A 6,953-nucleotide genomic window follows, 5' to 3' on the forward strand; every position below is an offset into this window, starting at 1 on the left:
GCACGGGGAGGCGGTTGCATTTCATGAGCTCCGGCCAGGCTAGGTTGTACTACAGCATGAGTGGAGAGCAGCCGGCCTTGGCGCGTGCACGGAGCGGCAGGGCAGCAGAGGCTTAGGATAGTCGGGTAAGCAGATGGGCGTGTACATGGAGCACAGGAACAAGAGCAGGTCCGGAGAGCAGTGGATCTTCACCAGCGGCCAGAACTGGTGCAACTCCAGGCCCGCCTTGTCCTGCGTGTTGTGGTGGAACTAACTGGTTGGGAATGTGCGTCAGGTTGTAGCCTTTGCCCCAGCACATTGGTACGATGATCTCCTGGCATCCCGGAGCCTTGGAGGAGGCCAATGCCTGGCCTGCCAGCTGCGCCAGGAGCAGCAGCAACAGCAGCAGCAGCGGAGCAGAAAGAAGAGTCAGGCCCAGCTATAACCCCTCCCTCCCCTCGCTTCACCTCGCATAGCCCGCGCAAGGCGCCAACGCAGACAGGGGAAACCTGGGCCAGGGCTGCCCTCTCCGCCGACTTGTGTGCGCCACCAGGCCTAGCAACCTGTTGGCTCTTCTTCTCTTCAAAAAATCCGCCCCAAGATAAACTGTCTCAGGAAGGTGCTGCCTCCCTTAGCTCTTTGCTGGATAGAGTTGAGGAGGGGCAGTTAGGGCAGTAGCGTGGTGGGGGGGCGGGCAACGGAGTCTATCATGCCCCGGGCTCCACTCGCAGAGAGGCGCCAAATGGTCTCCAAGACAAACAAGAAAGGCATAGTAGAAGGGGTGGGGGGAGCCAATCAAGTGTCCCGCCTGGGGTGCCAGTTAAGTTCCCTAAGCCACTGAGTTAGGGCTCCGATTCTAGGGAAAGTATTCTTTAAAAAATGAAAAAAAATTACTACTCCCAGTTAGAGGGGAGTCAACGTCTCAGTCCCCGCAAGCGGTCTCCAAACCTCCAGATCAGGGGTCCCCAACTTTTTACACAGGGGGCCAGTTCACTGTCCCTCAGACCGTTGGAGGGCCGGACTATAAAAAAAACTATGGGGCTGCGGCGGCTACGGGGCGACGCACAGGCCAGACCCATGAAGCGGCGGCGCAGGGAGCGGGGCTGCGGGGGTCTCGGCGGCGGCGAGAGGGCGGCAGCAGCGCGCGGCCCCCCTAACCTCCAGCCGCGGGAGCGCACCACCCGCTGGGCCGGCCCGCAGCGATGTCCGGCGCAGAGGAGGCCGGTGGAGGCGGTCCGGCGACGGGGTCCGCCGGCGCGGTGCCGGCCGGGGCCGGGGTGGCCGCGGGGCCGGCGGCGCTGGGCGAGTCAGCGGGGCCGGGGCTGCCGGACGAAGCGGGCCTGGCCGGCGCCCGGCAGCTGCAGGAGGCGGCCGGCGACCCCGACGCACCGCCCAAGAAGCGGCTGCGGGCGGCCGAGGCGGCGGCGGCGGCGGCGGGAAGCTGGAGGAGCGGCTCTACGCGGTGCTGTGCTGCACCGTCTGCCGGGACCTGCCCAAGGCCTCCGTGTACCAGGAGGGGGCCGACCCCAACCCGGCCCGGCCGGCGCCCCGGGATCCGGGACCCAGCGGCCGGGACTCCGGTGTCTCTTTGGAAGCTCCTCATTTTTCTCTTCTCGGGACTTTGTTTCCTCCTTCGAACCCCCTTCTTTCTTGTTCCGATTCCCTGTATTTCCCGATCCAAATCTGTCTCCCCTCTAGATGTTTCTTCTCTTTGCAGCTGCACCCACACACACTCCGCAGCCCCCTCGCAAGCTGACCCCAGATAAAGCTGGTGACAGGTGCCCCCGCCCCTCACTTCAGAGCTCGCTCCCCGCATTTCTCAGCTCTCCTGTCCACTCAGGAGCTCCTCTGTTCTTTTACCGGCCACCTCTCCCCCCCAAAACCTGTCTCCTCGGGCTCCTCCTGCACCCCTACCTCCTCCCAAGTGGAAAAATTCTCTTGGCCCCCTTTTTTTCTGGAAGAACTCTGAGGAGAGAGGGGGTCGCCTCTCCTCTTCCCTCTCCCATTTCCTTCCCCCTCATCCCTGGTCTGGATGAACCACCTGCATCCAGCCCCACAGTCTGGGTCCCTTCCCCAGGCGGACCCTGTGCCTTAAAAAAAAAAAAAAAAAAAAAAGCTATGAACAAATCCCTATGCACACTGCACATATCTTATTTTAAAGTAAAAAAACAAAACGGGAACAAATACAATATTTAAAATAAAGAACAAGTAAATTTAAATCAACAAACTGACCAATATTTCAATGGGAACTATGCTCCTCTCACTGACCACCAATGAAAGAGGTGCCCTTCCAGAAGTGCGGCGGGGGCCGGATAAATGGCCTCAGGGGGCCGTATTTGGCCCACGGGCCTTAGTTTGGGGACCCCTGCTCCAGATTAAGCTCTCCATTCTCTTCTCTCCCCTCCACCTCTTGAAACCAAACTGCTGACACCCCGCCCCGCCCCGCCTCCCTTTCCACTGGGCCCTCCAGGCTGGACCGCGGGATCAAACCGATCAGCCCCCTCCAGAACAGTACGAAGGACCAGGGGGAATGGGAGCAGGGAAGGCGCGGGCTCTCACCTCCGCGCATCCAGAGAGAAGATATTCTGCAGCTAGCCTGGGTTCTCCATCCCTGGGACACTCCACGCAGAAACGTGGCTCAGAGCCAAGCTGGCAGCTGGAAAATTTGGCAACAGACTGGGTATCCGAGGAGGCGGCACATGGCAGCAGGGGGAAGCGAAGTCTCAGAGAGACGGTCTGAACTGGATCGCCACAGGCCGGTCACTCACCCTCTCCTCCTCCAGGGCCCCCAGTATGATGCGGGCGGGGCAAAGCAGAGGCAGGCCTTGCATTCCTCAGGGGTTCTGAAGCCTCATGTAGGGCGAACTTGCCAGCAGCATCTAGGCGAGAGGAAGGTAGTGTGTGGTGAAGGGGAAACTCGACTCCTCACAGCACCACGAACAAGTGGCATTGGCCTGGCCAGGACTGCAGGGTGCCTGCGCACCTGTCACCGTGTCCGGGCAGCCGCTAGCATACTCCCCTGTAGGGGCCCCCTTGCTCCAGTCAACTCCTGGGGCAGTGGCAGCGCTCAGGAGATGCCTGGCTCTGCTCCTCCCCCAAGTACTGGCACCTTTTAGCCTACCTCCGCTTGGCGCTAAACAGTGCCCCGCAGTAAACTAGAAATCAACCACGCCTGACCTGTGGTGGCGCAGTGGATAAAGCGTCGACCTGGAAATGCTGAGGTTGCTGGTTCAAAACCCTGGGCTTTCCCGGTCAAGGCATATGTGGGAGTTGATGCTTCCAGCTCCTCCCCCCTTCTCTCTCTCTCCTCTCTCTCTGTCTCTCCTTCTCCTCTCTAAAATGAATAAATAAATTTTAAAAAAATTTTAAAAAAAAGAAATCAACCACAACAGAAAAACAGAAAAATACTCAAACACTTGGAAACTAAATAGCACATTATTAAATAACGAATGGGTAAACAATGAGATCAAAGAAGAAATTTAAAAATTCCTAGAAACGAATGATAATGAGCATATATCAACTCAAAATTTATGGGACAAGCAAAAGAAGTCTTGAGAGGGAAGTTCATAGCATTACAGGCATACCTAAGAAGCTAGAAAAGCTCAAATAAACAACTTGACCCTACATCTAAAGGAACTAGAAAAAGAACAGCACGTAAATCCCAGAGCTAGTAGAAGGAAGGAAATAATAAAGATCAGAGCAGAAATAAATGACATAGAGGCTAAAGAAACAATATAGAGGATCAATGAAACCAGGAGCTGGTTCTTGGAAAAGGTAAACAATATCGATGAACCTTTAACCAGACTCACCAAGAAAAAAAGAGAGAGGACTCAAATAAATAAAATTAGAAACAAGAGTGGAGAAATAACTGACACAACAGAAATACAAAATATTGTAAGAAAATACTATGAAGAACTGTACACCAAAAAACTAGACAACCTAGATGAAATGGACAAATTCCTTCAAACATATAATCTTTCAAAAATCAATCTGGAAGAATCAGAAAACCTAAACAGACCAATTACAACAAATGAGATTGAAACAGTTATCAAAAAGCTCCCAAAAAAGAAAAGTCCTGGGCCAGATGGCTTCACAAGTGAATTCTACCAAATATTCAAAGAACAACTAACTCCTATCCTTCTCAAGCCATTTCAAAAAATTCAACAGGAAGGAAGACTTCCAAGCTCCTTTTATGAGGCGAGCATAATTCTGATTCCAAAACCAGGCAAAGACAACACAAAGAAAATTATAGGCCAATATCCCTGATGAATGTAGATTCTAAAATCCTCAAAAAAATATTAGCAAACCGGATCCAGCAATATATGAAAAAAATCATACACCAGGATCAAGTGGGATTTATTCTTGGGAGGCAAGGCTGATACAATATTTGCAAATCAATCAATGTGATTCATCACATAAACAAAAAGGAGAAAAACCACATGATAATTTCAATAGATGCAGAAAAAGCATTTGATAAAAGTCAGCACCCATTCATGTTCAAAACACTCAGCAAAGTGGGAATACAGAAAACATACTTTAACATGATAAAGGCCATCTATGACAAACCCACAACCAACATCATACTCAATGGGCAAAAATTAAAAGCAATCCCCTTAAGATCAGGAACAAGTGTTGTATGAAAGGAGAGAAGGTTAGCACTTCCCTTGACAAAGATGGAAGAGGCTCTCGGGCCTAACAACACGCATATGGTTAAGGCATTGCCACCTACTTCGTGGCATCTAACCACTGTTTTTAAGAAGATGTGGCACATATACACCATGGTATACTATTCAGCCATAAGAAATGATGACATCGGATCACTTCCAACAAAATGGTGGGATCTAGATAACATTATACGGAGTGAAATAAGTAAATCAGAAAAAAATAAGAACTGCAGGGTTCCATACATTGGTGGGACATAAAAAGGTGACTAAGAGACATCAACAAGAGTGTGATGGTAATGGGGGGCGGGGGGAGGGAAGGAGGGAAAGGGGAAGGGGTGGGGGAGGGGCACAAAGGAAACTAGATAGAAGGTGACCGAGGACAATCTGACTTTGGGTGATGCGTATGCAACAGAATTGAATGACATGATAACCTGGACATGTTTTCTTTGAATATATGTACCCTGATTTATTGATGTCACCCCATTAAAATAAAAATTTTTATTAAAAAAAAATCAGAAACAAGGCAGGGGTGCCCCCTTTCACCACTCTTATTCAACATAGTTCTGGAAGTCCTAGCCACAGCAATTAGACAAGAAAAAAAAATGAAAGGCATCCAAATTCAAAAATTAGTAAAACTATCATTATTTGCAGATGATATGATATTGTATATAGAAAACCCTAAAGTCACCGTCAAAAAACTACTAGACCTGATAAATGAATTCAGCAAGGTGGCAGGATATAAAATTAATACTCATAAATCAGAGGCATTTTTATACACTAACAATACACTGTCAGAAAGAGAAAGAGAAATTAAGGAATCAACCCCCTTTACCATTGCAACAAAAAAAAATAAAGTACCTAGGAATAAATGTAACCAGGGAGATGAAAGACTTGTACTCAGAAAATTATAAAACATTGCTAAAAAGAAATCAGGGAAGATACAAACAAGTGGAAGCATATACCGTGCTCATAGTTAGGAAGAATAAACATCAGTAAAATGTCTATATTACCCAAAGCAATTTATAAATTCAATGCAATACCAATTAAAATACCAATGACTTACTTCAAAGATATAGAACACATATTCCAAAAATTTATATGGTACCAAAAAAGAACACGAATAGCCTCAGCAAGCCTGAAAAGGAAGAATAAAGTGGGAGGTATCACACTTTCGGGTATCAAGTTATACTATATGGCCATTGTACTCAAAACAGCCTGGTACTGGCATAAGAACAGGCATATAGATCAATGGAACAGAACTGAGAACCCAGAAATAAACGCACACCTTTATGGAAAACTGATAGTTGACAAAGGAGGTAAGACAATACAATGGAGTAAAGACAGCCTCTTCAACAAATGGTGTTGGGAAAACTGGACAGCTACCTGCAAAAAAATGAAACTAGACCACCAACTTACACCACTCACAAAAATAAACTCAAAATGGATAAAAGACTTGAATGTAAGCCATGAAACCATAAGCATTTTAGAAGAAAACATAGGCAGTAAGCTCTCTGACATCTCTCGCAGCAATATATTTGCTGATTTGTCTCCACAGGCAAGTGAAATAAAAGACAGGATAAACAAATGGGACTTTATCAAACTAAAAAGCTTCTGCACAGCTAAAGACAATAAGAACAGAATAAAAAGACATACTACACAATGGGAGAATATATTTGACATAGCGTCTGATAAGGGGTTAATAACCAAAATTTATAAAGAACTTGTAAAACTTAATACCAGGAAGACAAACAATCCAATCCAAAAATGGGCAAAAGAAATGAATAGACATTTCTCCAAAGAGGACACACAGATGGCCAATAGGCATATGAAAAAATGTTCAACATCATTAATGATTAGAGAAATGCAAATTAAAACCACAATGAGATATCACCTCACACCAGTCAGAATGGCGCTCATCAATAAAACAACACAGAATAAGTGCTGGCGAGGATGTGGAGAAAAGGGAACCCTCCTGCACTGCTGGTGGGAATGCAGACTGGTGCAGCCACTGTGGAAAACAGTATGGAGATACCTCAAGAAATTAAAAATCGAACTGCCTTTTGACCCAGCTATACCACTGTTAGGAATATACCCCAAGAACACCATAGCACTGTTGGAAAAGAAGAAATGCACCCCTATGTTTATGGCAGCATTGTTCACAATAGCAAAGATTTGGAAACAGCCCAAGTGTCCATCAGAGGATGAGTGGATTAAAAAGCTTTGGTATATATATACTATGGAATACTACTCAGCCATAAGAAATGATGACATAGGATCTTTTACAACAACATGGATGGGCCTTGATAACAT

The 6,953-nt window shown here is 47.6% G+C and overlaps 1 non-coding gene across 1 annotated transcript; it reads left to right on the forward strand.

The window, feature by feature from the left end:
- The first annotated feature begins 4,608 nt into the window (after positions 1-4,608).
- LOC136321328 (U6atac minor spliceosomal RNA) lies at positions 4,609-4,734 on the forward strand. The gene has a single exon (XR_010728591.1). It is a non-coding gene; the product is annotated as a U6atac minor spliceosomal RNA (small nuclear RNA).
- The last annotated feature ends 2,219 nt before the right edge of the window (positions 4,735-6,953 follow it).

The sequence above is a fragment of the Saccopteryx bilineata genome, chromosome 1 (genome assembly GCF_036850765.1).
Source record: "Saccopteryx bilineata isolate mSacBil1 chromosome 1, mSacBil1_pri_phased_curated, whole genome shotgun sequence".
In the NCBI taxonomy this organism is placed as follows: Eukaryota; Metazoa; Chordata; class Mammalia; order Chiroptera; family Emballonuridae; genus Saccopteryx; species Saccopteryx bilineata.